At 41.5% G+C, this 19,201-nt stretch overlaps 1 long non-coding RNA gene across 2 annotated transcripts; it reads left to right on the forward strand.

The window, feature by feature from the left end:
- Positions 1-212: 212 nt before the first annotated feature.
- On the forward strand, positions 213-18,038 carry LOC133507464 (uncharacterized). Of its 2 annotated transcripts, XR_009796819.1 has the most exons (6): positions 213-438; positions 1,056-1,126; positions 2,436-2,520; positions 6,578-6,611; positions 12,354-12,529; positions 15,171-18,038. It is a non-coding gene; the product is annotated as an uncharacterized LOC133507464 (long non-coding RNA). The 2 variants fall into 2 exon arrangements; XR_009796820.1 differs by lacking the exon at positions 6,578-6,611.
- The last annotated feature ends 1,163 nt before the right edge of the window (positions 18,039-19,201 follow it).

The raw sequence follows: 19,201 nt of genomic DNA on the forward strand, positions 1-19,201 counted from the left end.
TGGGCTGAACGTCACGCACACGCACGCGCACGCCCGCACGGGCTTAGAGGGAAGAAGCCCCGCCCCCCCGCACGGCCCGTCTTTATTCACGGTGCCATTGGCGCGCTCTCACCAGTGTTTCCCTCCGCTCACGTCATTGGCCCATCACAACATGACGGCCCACGAAGGCGGTTTTGAATAGTTCCCCTTTATCTCGACCACAGCCTGTCGAGCTCGCTCTCTCTCGGCGCAGCATTATCGCGAAGAAGAGGCCATCATTCCCTGCGTTACGCGAGAATAATCAAGGGGGCTACGACGTGACTATATTTAATGCTGTTATATTTTTGTTTTGATGCATTGCTGAGGGAAAATCCTGCTTTCCAGCATTTCAAGGTCAAGTGGCTTCTCTAGTGTGGAGTTTGCTCCCAAAGACAACATGACTAGGAAAACATCTCCTTGGTACATGAAGTCTGCCTTTATATGTCTAGTGGACTGAAAAGGGTCTTTCTTTTTACATTTTGGCAGCAGATCCAGTTTTTTCCCCACAGTGTTTGCAAGCATTTTCAGTCATTTCTTGCATAGCCTTACATTGACCTTTATTTATTAAACAGGTATAATCATGTGCAGCGCAGTTAACGGTTAGCATGTCTGCCTCACCCAGGTTGGGTTGGAACCTCAGTGCAGGCCTTCCTGTATGATGTAGACTTTTATGTGTTCTCCCCGTCCTTGCGTGGGTTTTCTGTGTTTACCGGCTTCCTCCCACATTCTAAAACATGCATGTAAGGATCGTTTAGGCCTAAAAACGTGCAAATGTAAGTGTGGTTGTTAATTCGAGACGAGTCAAGCCCACCTCTCAGTGAATTTTTTTGGGGGTTGCCACTAGGTCACCCATGACCCAAATGATAACAACCACTAAAGAAAGTGGATGGATGGTTCTGGTTAAAATATTGCATATTTTTGTAATTCTTAGTCAGTAACACTTTGGTTTCAGAATGTGACAAACCCCAACCCTTAGTATAGGTATGCATTTTCTGAGTGAACTTGTACACTTTTCCTTTGTCTTTTGTTCCCGTCAGGTGGCCTGGGACAAGCTCCTGGTTGACAAAAAAAAAAGCTACAGCAGCACATTTAATAAGATCCAACAAAGGTACCGAATCAGAAATTCTTTATTACTGTAAAGTATTACCTTTATAATATATCTGTCCTTGCTGCAATGTAAATATCCACTGGTCTTTCTAAAAGTACGTATGCCAGGCTAACACCACTTTGAAGGCATACAAAAGACCTCTCAGAATGATGCACTGCACTTCTTTACTTCCCCTAAAGTATGACCACAATAGTAAATACAGTAATACTTTAAAATGAATGTACAGTAGGATGCTATTGTCCAAATTTTAGACTGACACGGCCCAACTGATATGAATTAGCCCTCTCAGTTGCTTTTTATGTCAGTTGCTTTTATGAATTGTTATTTCTGAGTATCTCCTTACATTTGCATTTCTTTGTCATGTTCATACACACACACACACACTTTTTATCACGCTGTCTCTGACCGTTTGGTATGAGAGCTTTTGAATCTCAGCTCCAACCTTCCTGCGTGGCATTAGCATGTTCTCTTATGCATGGCTGGATTTTCTCTGCATACTCCAGCTTCCTCCCATCTCCCAAAAACCATCCATGTTGGGTTAATTGGAGATTTTTTTTTTAAATTGTCCTTAGGTGTGAAAGTGAGTGTGAATGATCTGTATGTGCCCTGTGCATGGCTGGCGACCAGTCTAGGGAGTACCCTGTCTCTCAGTCAAAGTCATTTGGGATGGGCTCCAGGACTCCCACAACAAAAATGAGCATAAACTGTTTAGAATATAGATGGGAGGTATATATATATATATATTATATATATATATATATATTATATATATATATATATATATATATATATATGTGTGTGTGTGTGTGTGTGGTGTGTGTGTGTGTGTGTGTGTGTGTGTGTGTGTGTGTGTGAATTCTGTGCGTGTGTATATGTATTGGCTCTGTCGCTTGAGTGCCGTGCTCTTGTGCTTTTACATTATCGACCCAGTGTGATGCACTGTGATGTAATCGTACATGATGTAAGGTTATTCAACAGTCTGTACACTGAGATCTTATAAACCCCTCTCATCACATCATAACATTGACCACAATCCCCTTGAAAAAAAAAGAAAATCTACGTTTAATATCTACCTGGCGGCACGGTGGCTCAGCTGGAAAGTGTTGGCCTCATAGTTCTGAGGCCCCGTGTTCAATCCCGGATCCGCCTGCATGGAGTTTGCATGTTCTCCCTGTGCCTGCGTGGGTTTTCTCCGGGCACTCCTGTTTCCTCCCACATCCCCAAAACATGTGACATTAATCAGACATTCTAAATTGCCCCCAGGTGTGATTGTGAATGCGACTGTTTGTCTCTTTGTGTCCTGTGATAGGCTGGCAACCAGTTCAGGGTGTCCCCTGCCTCCTGCCCGTTGACAGCTGGGAAAAGCTCCAGCACTCCCCACAACCCTTGTGAGGGTAAGCAGCTAAGAAAATGGATGGGTGGATACCATCAAATTGTTATTTTACCCTGGTTAAAAAAATAAGTTTGAATTAAATTGATAGTAGCAGTTTTTCAGTAATCGTGCCATATTTGTTTAACTCACATCACTATTACCTATGACCACAATTGAAACCTTTTCTGAACCCTCATGGTGGTGTGGATGATGACGTCTTCTAACTTCTGCTCCCTCGTGTCTTCGCGGTATTGGAGGTACTGCGAGATTAACATTATTTGACTTAGGTCAAGCTTTTAGCACAATCCATTGTTAGGTGTTCCAGCATCCACCATCTCTGGATTAATTATTATTTATCAGACAGGTCCCAGTTTATGGACTTAAGGAGCATCCTGTCAGATGTTGTGGTCAGTAATCATAGAGCTCTATCACCTTTTCTTTTAATCAAGTACATCTCTGTCTTCCAGAAGAACTCTAGATCATGCCATCTTGGATAAGGTGTGTTAAGGATGGACATGAACTGGAGTACAGAGAGCTGGTAGACTACTTTGTGGATTGATGCAGATGGAACCATCTAGTCCTCAACATTGGCAAAACAAACATGTATTATGTAGGACTATAAGTTCATATCCCTCTATTCATGCATGTTTCGGCTCCGATGAGGCTGTGTGGGATGTTCAAATACGTGATAGCACCCTACAGGTTATCAAGTTCCGTCATCAAGTGTTTCGCTGATGGGACCATGGCGCTCTCGAGAGGGTTCAACAGTGAATCGCAGCGTCCCAGGTTCACCCCTAGGTGCCATCAATTCTCCTGAAGGCCCAATTGGGGTCTTTTCTCTTTATCCACACCCACTGGCTGGCCTTTTCCACCGCCTTGTAGGGATCTCTGAGTGCCTCCCTCAGACTCCCAACTCTCTGAGAACTCTGGATGTTGAGGAGGCTATAAACCCTCTGCAGCCGACTTCCACCGGGCGTACCTCTGCTGTCCAGCCTTGCTGTTGCACTTCGGCCACAAGTCCTACATACCTCTGCTGCTTCCACTCATACGCCTCTTCGACTGCCCCCTCCCAGGGCACTGTGAGCTCAATTGTGGAGACAAGCTTGAGAGAGGCAGACCAAAGCACTAGATCTGGTCGTACGATGGTAGTTGGAATCTCAGATGGAAAGCAGAGCTTCTTGTCCAGATCTGCCAGCATCTTCCAGTCTCGTGCACTCCCCAGCTGTCCATTGTCTGCGGGACCTGGGCATAACAGGCACTTGGGATCTTTGGCATATCACTGGTTTAGGTTTGTGGGAGAAGGCAAGACGTCATACACAGCTCTGATGGTAAAACTTGCCCTGAATGTCTCCATCTCCCAAAGCTCTTTTCAGGTCATCTTCCTTGCCTCCACTCCTTCCCAAGACAACCACTGCCCTTGCTTGGCCTGCGACACAGCTTGGGGGCACCTTTGTGCTTCCTCTTCTCGATGTACCTTTTGGACCACCAGCTTGCCCCGCTCAGCAGTAGTAGCCTTGCTCCGCACTGGTCTACTGGCCCCGAGCCCAAGGAACTTGTGTGTGAACTTTACAAGGACCAAGACCACCATTCAGCCCTTTACTGTCAGAAGGACATCAAGATGGTGCAGGAGTACAAATGTAGTACTTGGCAGTGCACACTTGAGCAATCTGTCTATCCACAGTATCCCTAAAGGCCTGGTTTAGACAAAATGGATGAGTCCGCCTGTCTTATAAGGCATGAGTCTTTTTTATGATTATACTATACACAGGATAGATATGTCTTCACACCATTTTCAAGCCTAAAAACGTTTAAAAAGTAGGACAAAGTTCTATGGTGACACCATAACCGAAATTAATATGCTCCGAGGACATAAATATAAAAAAATCAAATGAAAAATTGTTCTTCTGCTGATAACTAAGACTGCCTTCTTGCCATTTGCTCGGTCGTCAACCTGTACTGATACACAGTATAATAGCATGACAGTGATACAAAAGGCTTTGACAAAGTTACTAAAGCAAAAAAAAAGTATCATTAGGAGTTGCACTAATTTTCTGTGATTAAAATGTTCTTCCATCTATCATCTTTTCTCCAATATATGATCTCTTCAAAATCAAACCACCCTCTCATAGAAGCTCTCCAACAATTAGCCTTGTCTGGTCCAACCCTCCAATACCCTCAGAACATCTGTTCAAGTAGCAACATGACAAGTGGGCGCCATCTTTGCAGATTCCTCCCCACCCACCTCCCGAAAGATAGACGTTCACAGAGAAGGCAATTTTTTTCAGACAAAAAAAAAAACAAGACCCTTGTCTGATTAGCATCTCATTTTTTAATAGATTTTGTGTGCATTGGACTCAGGTTGAAGTGGTCATTCCGACTAGACCCAACATTTTGACAAACTGTCATTTTAGGGATATCTCGTCCCAGTGTTAGTTCAAACTACCTTCATCCCAATCCATCATGCCCAAAGCTGCTGTGAACAGTGCTCTACATTGCTCATTCTGTTCTTTCAATGCCAAAGTTCAACACACGCTAACCCCATTCCAGTCTTTACTGGTCCTCATTTCATACAGTATTTACTCCTGCAGCGTCAACCCCATGTGACAGGCAGACCTAACCAGCTAAGTGGAAGATTAGCAGCATTACCTCGACGTCAGCTACTCTCTCAAGCAGGGAGAGTTTGATCAGCTGAGCAGAGCCGTCATTTAGCTCAGCTGGTGTGAACAAAGTCGAACAAATCACTGTGAAATTTTTTTGCTCTCAAGACAATGTACATCAAAGACAGAACTTAAAACCAGATTCTCTGTGTACCATAAACATTTTGCCAAAGGTAATTCCAGTAGAAAATATTAAAGTGTGCTTGTGCTGGTTTGTGTGTGTCAGATCAGAGGGAGGGTGTGACTGTGGCCTGGTGGACCATAGCGAGGGAACAGTATGTAGGACAGGGCCTTGCACCATGCAGTTAACCTATCCTGTTGGCTGGGCGTGCTCAGTTTCTGCATGCATGATCAATGGTACTGGATTAAAAAAAGAGAGGGGGAAAAGAGGGAAAGTCAGCAGTGTGGTGAACCGGCATGAACAAGTTAGAGCGATTCGAGCAAGTAAAATAAAGTGGAAAATCTCCTGTGGTTATAAAATTATTAGTATTTTAAACATAGTAAACGAGGCTCAGGAGAAATAAGTCAATTGTTTGTAAGTTGTTTTTATCCTTTTAATAATTTTGGGTATTCAATAACTCCATCCTTCTAGACATTGTTTATCGTGTTCTGGGGTAGAGGGGCGCCAGAGCCTATCCCTGCTGACTTCAGTCAAAAGTCAGACTACACCCTGAACTGGTCACCAGTCAGTCCCTGGGCCCATCAGTAACTCTTATTTCACATTTATTTCTATTTTTCAACCATATATTTCTTCTTATGTCAATTGTTCTTTGTAGTCAACCGTCCGCCTTGAAACACCGCATTAGTTTGAACTAACCAGGTCTCCAACCCTGTTTTTTGTTTTTTTTAACCACAACTGACCCACAGTAGAAACCCATTGTCTGTGAGTGAACTTTGACCTCTCAGAGCCTGGGACATGTTCTGCACCAGCCTCGGGGTTTTATGAAAGGGAGCTGAGAAGGAGAAGCCAGAGAAAGAGCTTTAAAAGAAAGCTTTTCACCATGTGAAAAATCAACAGGTGCTCCAAAGTAGACACTTACTGAATGAAGCATTGGCGAAAGCAGGGGACGTCATTTGCATGAGGAATTTGTGAATTGCACTTCGAAATTCAGAATCTCACTAAAATGTTTATGCGAAAATACAGCTCTAAATTTTCTCAAAACTTCATAAGTCAAACTGTCATCGTGCATGATCTATGAGACTTCAGTTGAAGGAGCATTTAAAGGATTAAATTCACATGTATGCGTTGTCCCCACTCGATTCATTTCCCAGGAGCACGCACCGATCCCCACAGTTGTGTTTACACAATTGTTTTTCAATTTTAATTTACAGAATATAAGATAACTTTTGTGTAAAAATGTTAAAAAGCAATGCATGAAGTCAAATCGCCATCAGCAAGCCTCCGTCTTTTCTTGCTTACAGTATGTGCTACGCTTACATCATGGGTTAGTAAAGGGTGAGTACTTTGATTTTCTCCTATTATTCTGTGGATTGTTTAGTTTTACCATTCTGTAACATTTTTGCACTAGTCTGAAACTTGGGAATATTAAGAATGTGAAATTACCCTACAGTTGAAGTACACATGGTTTAGCTTTTTCGATCAAATAAAATAATTCTATCGTTATGACATTGATGTCATCCGATTTTGTACGTAAGTCGAAAAGCCCATTGTGTAACGCTAACGCAGTAGAAAGACCTATCAAAAATGAAAAAAGAACAATTCCTTACTTTGTTTCTTGTGCGAAAACTAGCTCATTGGGTGCTGAAACGTACTATGATTCAACCAACGTGAGTTGAAACAAGTGGGGTTTTTTTTCATCATACGGTGAATATAACAAGCCTGCGCATTCCTGTTGAAATGTAGTACTGTATGTCAGAAATTCATCAGGACTTGTGTCACAAAAGACATTTGAACTACGGGTTTTCCTATTTAATGTGAGTCAGACGATCAAGCAGCACCTCTACAAAGAGGTCCTGCGTTATTTGTGTGGTTCAGTGCACAAGAAGAGGCAGGAGTTGCTGGGAGGAGAACTCGTGGCTACATTGCCATGACAACGCACCTGCTGACAATGCACTGAGCATCCGACAGTTCCTGGCCAAGAATAACGTCACCGTGCTGGAGGAACCCCCCAACTCACCCGAGTTGGCTACCCCTTTCTCAGCTCAACTGTGTTATCAAGGCGAATGGGATGAGTGAGGGAGATTCAACTTCACGCCACCAAGTTGTTACTCTATCACAGCTATGCAGCAATCAGGACAACATTCTCCATGTCTTCTCCACATTTTAACCCAATGAGCCATCTAGACCTGGACTTGGATATTTCATCCACACCCTCAGGTTCCAGTACCTATGATGGTGGAGGGCAATAATGACAGATTTCTTGGATTTTTTTACTTCTCTTTGAGAGGTTTGTTCAAAACAATTTAAATTAAATTCTGACGGTTAATGACTTGAAAAGTATCGCGACTCTCACTTAAATCTACTCTTTAGAAACATCTGAGAAAAATATCATTTGCGCAATAATTTGGAATGCAGTGTGTATAACTGCAGTATATATAGTTAATAAAATAACAGCTATAGAAGTTAAAGGTGGAGGGACCTCTTTGAGCTCACCATTTGTTATCAGTGTACTTTCAAAGTGACAGGTGGTGTGCCCAAGAAATTAGATGCAAGAGGAGAAGGGGTGGGGAAAAAAAGCACACCTGTGCCAGAGTCAAGAGACCCATCTTGCTTCTCCAGCCACAATGGCTCCATCCCTTTGGGGAAGGAGTGGCAAAGGAAGAGAGACAAAGAGAAGAGAGAACGGGAGAGGAAGGAAGAGATTGTGGGGGATCTTAACACGCCGCTTCAACAGCAAACTGTGGGTTGGGTTAACCTTTTAATGATCATTTGCACACAAAACAAACAGCTGGACTAGAACTTGCACTCCAGGAGGGCTCTGAAGAGGTTTCTGAAGGTGGCTGTGAGCTTCCTGTATGTATAAACACAGCAACCCTAACCCTAGTACAGTATTTACTCTGATGACAGACAATTTCTGTCTCTGAGCTGTCTGAGCGTAAGAACTAAACCTTTATGTACTGTAATTCCACACACACCCGTTTTGGGAAAGCCCCCCCGATATAATATATAAGCCTAGTTACAGATCAGCAGAAATTAAACTTTAATACACAAAAAGGAAATTAGTATTGTGATCAACGGACTGTGAATTCTTTTCACCAATGTAACTAAAATACTGCATAATGGTGAGAAAAAGTAGCACCTGTTTACGACATATGTTCATTCATTCATTTTTCTTGCTGCTTGTAATTATGGTCTCGAGCAAGCTAGAGTCTATCCCAGCTAACTCTAAGTCTTGAGGGTGGGGTACATCTTGAACTGGTCGCCAGCCAATCACAGGGCCCATATAAGGTCAGGTTTTGCTGAACAAAATCTGAAAGATGTAAAATGGTCTGCTAAATTTTACTAATGTTTTTTCACCTCAAGTGAACTGAAATAGGCTGTAGCCCACCTGTGACCCTGAATAGGAAAATCGGTTAAGAAAATATAAATCATAAAATGCAGCTGGATTTAAATGAGAGCACTTATAGTAGCACAATGAGCTCTGCAGAAGATCTTGAATAGTGTTAATTTACAGTTGAAACCTCCCTTTGTGTTTGTTTCAGCCCTCACCCGTTTTTATTTGGGGTGGAGCAGGGTGATGTCACTAAAGCACTTGCTGGACATGACATCATGACACATACAGATGGAGTCACAAAATTAAAGAGCATTGAGATACCAGCCTGCTGTGATTCATTATCTCTTGATCGGAAGATATCGGTAACGTGTTAACACAGAGTGGCTGTCACACCAGCACCTTGCAAAAAGGAGCATGATGAGAGGAAGAGCAAGTGTGTGTATGTAAGACGGATAATGATTTCTAGTAGGGCAAGGAGGCGGCTCAGACAGGAGAGGTTCATTGGTGGAAGGATATGCAACTCTCTAAAGAACCTTACAAACACATTCAAGTGAAAGTGTTGTGTTCCTGCATCTCTTTTAATCCTTTTTCCACTCCCCCCCTCTATTTTTTTTTCACCGGACCTCTCAACGCCATTCCGAGCTGCTATTTATAGGAAACCACTGCCCCCTCCCTCTCCGTATGTCCCCCTGCTTGAGTGCAAATCTGTCTGTGTTTCAAGGAAGCTTCAATAGACCAGAGCTTCTCACTCTTAATCACTATAGTGTGTGAATCATTGAGCAGCATACATGAGAAGGTGCGTGTATGTGCGTGTAGTGGGAAGAGTGGGAGTGTGACTGATTTATCCCACTTGTCCGTTTGTTTCCGGTGAATGCGTGCCGACCCGCCACTGACTGCTATTCCATGAAGGCATGGGAACACATAAATCATCCCTGGGAAGTTGAAAAGTGTACATTTGCTGCAGCACTTGTTTTTATGCTAATTTCATACCCATAACATGCTGTTTTTCTGAGATTTATATCAAACACAACACGTGGTCCAGTCGAGTGCAGCTGTTTTACTTGCGTGCTGCACTTTGTGCAGGCCTCCAGCTAGCCTGATGAAAAGCTGCGGTTATTGATTTATGAGATCACACCATAATGGAGCCCTGCTTTGTGGGCTAATTGGCAACTGACACTTTAGGCCATCGCATCCTACTTATTCAAGCTTTATTTGAGGGTCTCATGCTGAATTATGACACCAAGAACAAACCTACGGAAGAGTTCCCCAAGGACGAATGTTTTCCGTTTGTAGTCCTCCTCAGCTTTTTCAGGCAATTAAATTCTTTCTTTCTACTGTTCTCCATCCACTACCTGGCTAGGAGCAATTGGCTTGATCAACAATGTTAGCATTTTCAGCCAAACAGCCTTTGGGGTTCATGGAGAACATAACAAAGCCAAATGTGATATGCTACAAGCAATACACTGTACATGCTACAATCAACCCAGTCAGGACAATCATTAGCGTGTCCGTTAGGCACTCCACACTGCCTGAATTTATTCTTCATGAGTGATTACGGAAGGGCCTTGGCCCTATCATGAGTCTCATGGTTTAAAGATCATTACAAAAAGGTAAAACTGCATGTGGATGGGAAACAACCATGTCAGATAAAATGAAAAGATGAAAAAGAGCGCAAAAAGATGAAACGAAAGGATAAATTGAATGGGGGGAGTGGATAGGAAAGAGAGCTTTGTCAACCTGTATGAAACGTATTTCAACGTGTGTAGATGTGTGTGTAGCAGAGGGGGTCCATTGTGGATCTTTGTGTGGCTAGGATTGTCCTCATCTCTGGGAAAGTGGAAACTCAACCCCACTCTCCAGAGGTCTAGTTACCAGGTAAGAGAGGCCGACAGAAAAGGGAAAACAGAACTGGAGAGTTGCACAGGTGTGGGATGAGAAGAGTGAGGGACCAAAGGCTTTTTACCATAAGCATTGCATCGATGCATGGAGCGAGAGTGCCTGAAACAGAGGAAGACACAGATGGGATGAAACCGCATCGTGAGAAAGAATTACATTTCAATTCCATGACGAAAGTAATTCTTAAATTTTGTAATAAGATGTCATTAACTCGTTGCCCCTTTGTAAATCAATCAGGCAAACTATATGCACACAAAGGGGTCATGGTCAGCATGCTGGTTGTGGTTTTAAAAACTGCTCCTGTTTTTGAGAGCCACCAAGGAACAGAACTGAAACCAGGAGCACACGTAGTAAGACTTGAAACATATCTCCTCCTAGCGGCCAACACAGGCATTGGAGCCTCTATCAGCACAAGAGTTACTTTGGGTGATAGGTGGAGCACACCCTGAATTGGTTGCCAGGGTCTTCAATCAACCTAACATCTATGTTTTTGGAAAGAAGATGAGGTACTGGGATAAAATGCAGACAACTAAGTGGAGAACACGCCAACTCCACACAGCACAGCCTGAGCTACTGACATACCACAAGTACACAGCATTGACTTTGTTCTACCTTCTTTCGTCTTGTCCCGGTCGGGGTCACCACAGTGTGTCATCTCAGAAGAACGCATATTTTATTTGGCAGTTTTACGCGGGATGCCCATCCTGACGCAACCCCTCTGCATATGCATATTAGAGAGAAGGTTACAGCACCTAGTATTCCCAGGCAGTCTCCCATCCAAGTACTAACCAGGGCCAAACCCACTTAGCTTTTGAGATCTGACAAGGTCAGGCGTTCTCAGGGTAGCATAGCCGTAGGCCTTTGTTCTACCTACTAAATTAAAATAAGTGACACTCTTGTATAATTTAATCTTCAAATGGTCATTTAATTCATCAGATACAAATGTTTTATATATATATATATATATATATATATATTTTTTTTTTTTTTTTTTTTTTTTGGTGAGTGTTTCTAAGGTCACATTCAAATTTCTTACAAATGGTTTGAATGTGCCCTTTGATTGGGTGGCAACCAGTTCAGCCCAAAGATAGCTTTGATAGGCTCCAGCATTCCCACATGCTTTGTGAGGATAAGTGCTTCAAAAATGGAAAGATGGTGAAATGGGAGTTTGCATTAAAATAAAAATAAAAATTAAAAAGTAAATCATAAAATAATTTACTCCGTCATTAATCTATATTCAGTGTTTTTTAATTGAACTACAGAAACATGCATTTTTCATATTTTAATTGACTTAGATGCACCTGTATTTGACAATTCTGATCATACAATTTCTGGCAAAATGAATATTATGTATTAGTAATTTCCTATTGTGGGATCCTTTTTTTCATTCAGAGACTAATGTACTATTTATTTGTTCTATTTAAGTTTCCCATAGTGAGTAAACAGTACACAGGTAGAAAAACACGGAACGCTTTGATCGAACTCTTATAGCATGATTGTCTCTCTCTGTGTACTGTATGTGTTTTTTTGTGTGGGTGTGTTCAAGCACAATAGGTTGTGGGCAGGGGGTCACAAGACTGACCATGTGTGTTTGACAGGAGTGTTTTTATGTACAGAGTCTCTTTTTTTCCCTTGGTATTGTCTGGAGTAGATTGTGGGGGCGGCAGCTCAGAAGAGCAGCTGCTTCTGACTAACACTGAGAACACACTCTATGACACTTGGGGGTTGAACAAATTTGTGTGTGTTTATGTAGATGCATGTGTGTATGATTGAAAAGACATCTTTTAAAATTAATTAAGGTGAGACTTACTGTTGTGTATTAATCCTGTGTAATTTTGTCGTCACAGATGAGGCGATGCATGTCGGTGACGTCATTCTAAATCAACGTTGAGTTAAAAGAAGAAGACATTCTCCAGTGCAAGGACTCACAGACTTCCGTGTCTTCCTTAATCCATATAGTATTTCCACAGACCAGTATATAACACATCTTATTTGACATCAGTCACTTGGGTAACATTCTTTGGTACGTATGTTACGTTTCATATTAGGTAAATCCAGACTAAATTGGAGGTTTTAGGTTGGATAGGCACGTCTGCAACAAAAATAGTGTAAAATCAAACTCGACCAGCATGACTTGGCAATGGCAATTAACTAAACAAGCAATTAAAATGTTACTGTCACACACAAGAAGAGAGTCATTTTGCTGTCCAGCTCCCCCCATCACAAACCGGCACACCAACAAAGGCTTCTGAAAATTAAAACTGAAACAAACTATATAATGAGGTGGAAACTACTAAAGCTAAACTAAGTGATCTGTACTGTACGATCCTCCACTAGGATAGTGAGTCATTTGTTTTGTAGAAATGTCACTTCGGTTTGACAACTGTAATGGAATAGTAAGAAAACAAAGGGATCCTCAAACAAAGGTTGTCAAGAAAAAAAGAACAAAATGCTGGATGTCCTGCACTGTGACCCTTTGTTTGCATTGTCATAGTCTAGTCCTTTTGTTGGCCTCATTTGTTGGTCATACCAGCACTGTCATATTCCAATGATGTCACACTATTGATGCAGCTGACACACCTATTCTGATCCTAACTACACACCCCACGAAGGAAACCCAAGTCAGATCAGGGTTTAATATTCCTAAAGTGAAAGAAAGACTATACTCTAGATGAGTTGCCAGTCAATCCCAGGGGAATTGGGGATGGGCTTTTTGAGTGGGAATTATCTCATGCCAGATCTACAAAATGTCCTGTCTATAATTCCCAACCAGTGTGAGGGAAATTACCCCTATGATGTATAAAAGTATTGGAATCCGTTTTGTTGTGACCTGTCCTGGTTGACTTGCCTCTGCTACATCACGTGGGGGTCGGGGACAGTGCCTCTGGATTGGCAGACTTGGGTGGTACTCCCCTTTTTAGGGAAAAGAACTGGAGGGTGTGTTCCAACTATAGGGGATCACACTCCTAAGCCTTCCTGGATATGGTCTATGCAGGAGTGAGGAGGGTCCATCGGGTAGTCAAATCTCAGATTCAGGAGAAGCAGTGTGATTTTCGTCCTGACTGTGGAAAAAGTGTGTTCGGAAGTAAGGGGTACCAAACCACCTTATATGGGGGGGTTCTGTCCCTGTATGACTGGTATCAGAGTTTGTTCCGCATTGCCAACAGTAAGTCGGATTCATTTTCAGTGAGTCTTTGACACCGCTACGTTGTCCTTTTGTCACCAAATCTGTTCATAACTTTTCTGAACATGAGTTTTGGCAAATTAGAGGCGTACAAGGGGTCTGGTTTTGTGACCTCAGTATTGCCACTCTGCTTCTTGCAGATGATGTGGCTCTGTTATATGGAAATTGTTGAAAGGTCGGTTATCGACTGTGAATTGTACTCTGGTAGGATGGAGAAAATTAACGACTAAGGTCATGGGTTTTTGTACAGAGTGTGTGTGGAAAGTGAATGATGTTGTTTTGGATTTTTCACTCACATGGCTCCCTTGGTCATCAGACGTAGAAAGCCCAGTGTAAACTGGTAGCATACAAACCAACCAGGGCTTACTGAAGATTAGTTTGAAGCGAGGAAATGAGACACAGGGTGTACAAGAAAACAGGTATCTGAGTGCAGAGATTTGGCTATCTCAAACAGAACAATGCCCGTCTCCAGGTCCCTGATCTTGAAGTGTCCAAAGATGAAGTTATAAATATTGCCTTCGGGTTTATAAAGGTAGTATATAATCATAACAGATTGATGACAGTGGTGAGGAAGTTTTTTTTTTTTCAGAAAAGATTTGCACATCAAAGTACATTATCTTCAAATGGGTAAAAACTTGGCGTAATGTATAAAACCATACAAAAACACATTATAGTTGTCTCAGATTAATGTAATGACTTATAATTTTATCACCTCCTGATAGAGAAATGTCACAGTAATCCATCCATCAATCCACTTCCTATAATGCTTGACCTCATTAGTGGTTAGCTGGAGCCTGTCCCGGATGACTTTAGTGTGAAAGGACGGCGTATAGCCTGGACTGGTTGCTCGTGTATTGCAGAGTACATGTAGACAAACAGTTATTCACACTTACATTTTGAGGCTTTCATTGCTAATCTAAGAAACATGTTTTAAGTGCACTAGTGTGAAAAAAATCACTTCTGCTTACTACAGCTATATGACATACTGTATCTGAACACTACTAGGCCTACTAACTACATGTTACTGTAGTGAAACAAACCCTGCACTCGTTGACAGCTGGATTCTACTCGTACTACTTGTGACATGCTAAATGGTAACTAGTACAAATATATAATGTCTGTAATAATACTCGTACTGTAGCACACATCGTCAAACAATCTACAGTTTTGCCTCACTGTAGTACTTCTACTAGGATACCAAAATTGTCTTACTAGTGTGTTAAACTATCATACAGTAGTGGAAAACATATTAGGTGCTAGTAAGACAGTTCTTCTACAAGGGCACCCTCAAACTGTAATTGGACTTTAATTCTTCACCCCTTGTCTGCAGGATGTCGAGGTTATTTATCTCCCAAGGTTTGTCAGTATAAAGGCTGTAAAAAGGTCAAGTCCAAGAGTCTTTGCAGGGAATCAAACCTCATGTTGCCACCCACAGTCCGAGGACCTCCTCTGTTGTGACGTTTTCGTTTTGTGCCCCCAGATCCTTCTCAGTGACGAGTCTGCAGTCCACCCGATTCCTGGGCGACTTGAGCCTTTTCAGAACCCCTCCACCCAGCCTGCGGTCCTGCGAAGGGCCCGCGGAACTGTGATCACCACCAGGGACGTAATTATCAACAAAAGGCGCATTGCTGCTGGCATTGGCTCTGTTCATCTCTGACTCCCCTCGGAGAGCCTTGTTTGATGTGCTAGTCCATCCACCTCAGTCAATTCTACAAGAAGATGGCACTGTACTTTACAAATGTGGAAGCAATGAGCAAACTCGGTTTTTTTTTCTGCACATGCTGTATTGTTGCTATGACAACTCCAAAGAGTGGAGCCGGGGAGCGGGTTCTTGAAATGTCTACACTCTTACCAGCTTTATCACAAGAAGTACAGGACTTCTAGGAAAGTGCTCTCGAAGTAGGTGTTTTTATTATTGACAATAGTCTTTGTATAGATGAATGTCAAGAAAAAGCATTAATTTCATTATTTTCCTTTCATTACTTAAATCATTCATTCAACACTCTTTCATAATGGCAATTCATACCCATTTTTTTAACATTACAAAATTATCTCTACAAACAGAGGGCGTTGATGCTAGAGAGCAACACTTCTGAAATCATCAGGAAGGACTTCAACAATCCTCACACTCTGTTTCCTGTGGTTGAGAAGCTCACAACTCCCCAATCAGATAACTCCAGCACTCCTAACAACAGATAAATGCAATTAATTTGTTTGTTAGTTTAGTGAAAAAATACACTCCATCAGATTAAATATCAAAACAAATTAGGAAAATGATACAATGATAATACACCTGAAGCCACTCAGGAAAACCTCTATTACCATATCAAAATTTGATACAGTTGACCAGAAAATTGGAGAGAAAACAGTTCAGCAACTGAAACCATTATTAATGAGCTGTTTTGACTCAATACCATCTGACTTTTTGAAAGCTATTCTCAAGTCTGTGCAAGCTGATTTTCAGCAAGTAAGCAATTGCTCATTTCAGTCTGGCAACTTTCCTAAAGCTCTTCAAGTTGCTGCCATTAAGCCTCTTCTAAAAAATAGAATGCTGGATGCCGGCATGCTATAGACCCATCTAAATCTCCCTTTCATAGACAAGATTGTTGATAAAGTTGTTTTTAATCAGGTTTTTGAACTCATCACAATACAGTATAGAATCTGTACTTTTCAAAGAGCTAAATGATATAAGGTTGACTAGGGAAAGGTGTCAATTCTGGTCTTGTTGGATCTCAGTGCGCCTTTTGACATGGTAGATCATAATATACTGCTGAACGGGTTAGAAGTGTGGGCAGGATTAAATGAAACAGTACTTTAATGGTTCAGGTACTACCTTGAGGAAATTACAGTAGGAGTTGTTTTGTGACCATTAGAAGTGTTTCATCTCAGCAACTGCCAATGGCCAATGGGGTCCCTCAAGGGTCAGGTTTTGGACCCCTCCTGTTAATATGATACCCTTGGGTCGAATTCTTCAGAAATATAATTTTGACATTCACACAGTAGCTACCCAGAAGACACATGGTCATAACTAGAAGTGTCTCAAGATTAATATTTTCCAATTGAAGTGTTGTGTCACTGTCAAAAACATACAGTAAATAACTAAATGAGCCAAACTTTCTTGAATTAAACCGCAACAAAAATAAGATAATTGTTTTGGGGAATAAAGAAAAGATAATTGCTGTTAGTAAATACCTGGAGTCACACTCTTTTGAAAAAAACAGACAAAGTCCAAAACCTTGGTGTACTAAAATATTTCAACAGTCATATCAAATCAATTACTAAAACTGTCATCTACCATCTGAAGAACACATCCAGAGTAAAGGTTTGCATGTGCCTAGACGACCAGGAGAAGCTCATCCATTTCTTTTTTTCTTTAATCTCAAGTAGACTTGACTATTGTAATGATCTACTAACTGGACTCCCCAAAAAGTGCATTAAACAGCTGCACTTCATTCAAAAGGATGCAACTCAGGTTCTGACCAAAACAAAGAAGTTAGGGCATATTGGGTCCAGTTTTAAAATATTTACACTGGCTCTTAGTCAGCATTAGAATACATTTTAAAGTTCTACTACTGGTCTATAAATCATTAAATGGTTTAGGTCCAGAATACATGAAAGAAATGCTGATGGAGTATGAACCCAGAAGGGTTCTGGGACCAAGAGACTGAGGTCAAATAGTGGAACTCAGAGTCCAAAGCAACATGGTGAAGCAGCATAGCTGCAATGTAACTATTACGTTGCATATAAATGAACTAAGTTGGCACCAGAAGTGACATCAGCCCAAAAGTCAGCTATCAATCTGTTCATTTCCCAAGCTGCTTTTCCTCACAAGGGTCACAGGAGTGCTGGAGCTTTTCCAGTTACAGTAGCTTCAGGAGAAAGGCAGACTACGCCCTGAAATGGTAACCAGTTGGTCGCAGGGCACATATCAATGCTATTACTGCGTGGGAACTGAACCCACGCTGCCCACACCAAAATCAGGCGACTGCACCACTACACCATCAGTGACTCCATTAGCTGTAAGCTATAAACATCAAAATTCTCAAAACAGATACATTATTGAAATAGTGCACCCTGTGTGTAGCGAATCTATAGTATTTGAGTTCCTTTTTTTGGGTGTAATCTGATCAGAATTAACTTCTCTATGATATTTTATTTAATTGCAATGTATTGTATGAATAATATTACAGTGGTATTTGTATGACTGTGTTTCGTTCAATGCCATATACTGTACTAAAAAAACAATTTATGAGGGACAACAAAACAAATAAAATATTAAATTGTTTTCCTGATTATGGCACGTTTGTGCAATAATCTTTTCCCGTCTGGTGCAGTAAAGTAAAGATAAGTCCTACTGACAAAATTTAGCTGTCACTTTTTGGGGGTTAAATGAGTAGTAACGTAGAAGTGGAACTTCTGATGTTGACCATAATCTGCTCCGAAATGCCAGCCGACTTCCAATATCTTCAACAATTTTTCGGTATGAACTATGCAATAGATAAAAATGATCAGTTCCTCAGTGAAACGATGATACAACATTAACTAACTCAACAGGCAATATTTTAAATTACATTTGAACTTTCTTAATGGTCATACAAGTATGAAAAGTGTAAAATGCGAACTCAACCTTGAGTTAAATAACCAGCACAACAATAAACACAAAACGTGTGCTTATGGTCACAAAAGATGTCATTTTAATATTGAATACTATAATAGAAATGGTACCCTAAAGATCACCACCTACTACACACTTGAACTAGTGGTATTTTCCATCATTTGTTTCAAGCCTTATAATTTCTAAATATAATGGTTCTGTACTGAAACGGGAGAAGGGATGGATGATTTGTTAGCACATCTGCCACACAGTTCTGAGAACCAGGGTTCAAATCCCGGACCTGTCTTTGTGGAGTGTGCATGATCTCCCGGTAGCTGTGTGGGTTATATCTACCGTGTGGTAGGTTGATTGAAGACCCTAATTACCATTAGGTATGAATGTGGGTGCGAATGATTGTTTGTTTATACTGGCTGGCGACCAGTTCAGGGTCTACCCCGCCTCTTCCCTACAGATAGCTGGGATAGGCTTTAGCATGCCCGCAACCATTGTGAGGATAGAATAGATATGACAGAAAAAGGACAGATGGAGTATTTAAATGGCTGAAGCAAACCTCAGTATACATTTTTAAAATGCAGTTCCATATATTTTCTCACCTGACAGTGGTTTGAGGTAGGGTACACATGAGGAGTCACCAGCAAATGATTAAAAAAAGAAAGAAAAACTTTGCATATTCACTCCACGGGATACCATGGGAACACCACACAAGAAACCTTGAGCTTCGATTCAAACCCTTAACCTCAGACCTGAGAGGATGTACTGAACACTACCCTACCATGCCACCTCCTGTCATCCTTATACAACTTGATATTTTTGATATAGCTCTGGACCTGAACCCTGAGTTTATGTTTAGAAATGATCAAACGTGTCGCACTCAAGTGGACTCAATCATTTCAAAA

This window comes from Syngnathoides biaculeatus, chromosome 10 (genome assembly GCF_019802595.1).
Source record: "Syngnathoides biaculeatus isolate LvHL_M chromosome 10, ASM1980259v1, whole genome shotgun sequence".
In the NCBI taxonomy this organism is placed as follows: Eukaryota; Metazoa; Chordata; class Actinopteri; order Syngnathiformes; family Syngnathidae; genus Syngnathoides; species Syngnathoides biaculeatus.